This window comes from Echinops telfairi, unplaced genomic scaffold (genome assembly GCF_000313985.2).
Source record: "Echinops telfairi isolate 266 unplaced genomic scaffold, ASM31398v2 ScPeMD7_70;HRSCAF=299, whole genome shotgun sequence".
Taxonomy (NCBI): domain Eukaryota; kingdom Metazoa; phylum Chordata; class Mammalia; order Afrosoricida; family Tenrecidae; genus Echinops; species Echinops telfairi.
In genome coordinates this window covers 62,018,125-62,020,023 of record NW_022103968.1, presented here as the reverse complement: position 1 = coordinate 62,020,023, position 1,899 = coordinate 62,018,125, and positions in this window count along the sequence as shown.

The following is a 1,899-nucleotide window of genomic DNA, read 5'->3' as shown; positions in this document are numbered from 1 at the left end:
GATCATCAAAGAGGAAAAATAAGAAGCACCAAAAATCCCACCACAAGAGAGAACCGCAGAGTCATCTTCTATGTACAGAAATCTCTCAATGTTTCAAAACCGTGTGCTTATAGCTTTGTGGAAACTCCGCTTAGGTATAATAAAATCGAGCCTCCTAAAGGTGCAGTTTGATGAGTTCGGGCAAATATGTTTGCATTGGTGGAGCGCCCCTACACACAGGATATGGAATATTTCCATTATCCCCCAAATAGTCCCTCTGCCAAGTTGTAGGCAATCCCCTCCTCCCTACTCCTGAGCCCAGGTAACCGCCAATCTCATTTATCATGAGCTGTTGACTTTTTCAGAATGCCCTGTAAATGGATCGTGGGTGGAGTTGAGGAGCAGAGGCAATTCCTACACAGCTGTGTAATGTTTTCTCCAAGCAGGTGCCCAGTTCCTATCTCATTTGATTCATGGAAGTGAGACTGAGGGGCCAGATGTTATGGTTGCCATTTCATAAACATTGTAATAGAGGCTCAAAGGGGCCAAGGTCACAGGGCCACAGAGGGACAAGGTCGGCATTGGAATTCGCCACTGGCAATGTTCTTCCCACACTGCATCGCACTGCCTTCCTACATTGGGCTAGTTGAGCATGACCAGGAGGAGGGCTGCAGATGCTGCCACAGTTTTTTTGTTTTGTTTTGTTTTGTTGCCTAATTGTGAACAAGATCACCCACAAAACCAGACCTTTCACCCCAAGTTCTTGGGTCTAGAAATGACTCTTCAGTGTTCTCTCTTCTTGTTGTCATTTCTGCCCTGAGCTGTTTTGTGGACACTCTCCAGACAGCTGTGTGGAGCAAGACCAGGCTGCCAACATCCATCATGACCTCTGCAGACCCAAGTGTCTTAGGAGAGAGTGCGCCAGCCTGTCTATTGAGTGGTCATAGCTGGTGCCTTGGGCCTCATTTCTGGTACTAGCCGCTGTAAGTTAGAATCAACTTGGCATTGATAAGTTTACCAATGTCCTGACTGTTTACAGAATTCTGGCCCCAAGCTCTAAAAATGAATCAGAAAAAAAAAGGGCCATCGCAACCCCAAAATACCTGTCCCTGTGGCTGGGTGGGGTCTGTCTGGAGACACTGCCTGGTCTCTCTTTTTGCATGGCATCCTGAACCACAGCCTCTCGGGCTGGGGGAGCCCACAGCGCGCAGTCAAGCCAGCAGTAGTACCACTAGGGTCCTACTAGGGTCCTTTTGTTAGTAGTGAGACTACGAACAAAAAATGCACAGTCCCAATTCATTTACTTTTCTATCTTTATTTCTTTTTTTTAAAAAATCAGTCAAAGGCTTCTTGACCTGTTCATTCAGAGATTTTTACCGCCATGGAAACAGGCATCACTTGACGATTGAATAGAGCTCTACTTACAGCCTTGTGGGCTTGTGATCAGTGTTCAGATGTTGAAAGTGGTCACTGAAGGTAGTGCTTGTATAAACCCTGAGAGCAAAGATCCCAGGTTGGGATCCAGGGATCTCTCCCAAGTTAGCATCGGAAGGGAAACAAAACTGAGGCCCCGGGGACAATTGTGATCGACTTCCTTCCCTTAACGGCCCTGAGCCTGTGCTGGGCTACCCTTCTCGGCTAGTGTAGCTAGCAAATGGTATCGCTGCTTTACAAGATGGTCTTTTCACGAAGCTATTTTTATAATTAAAGCTTTATGATACTTACATGACTCTTGTATCCTGGCTCCTGGGCTCTGCCAGGGGCCTTCAACAGCTGCCCCAAACCACTTACAGGGCAAGTGAGGCAGCTTCTCCAGGTGAACCATCCTCTACGTCCAGACGGGTAGGGTCTCCTAAGGTGATTGCCCTTTCACGGTGGAAAGTTTGAAGATCGGTTGGATGTTTGATTTGGGGGGGGGGG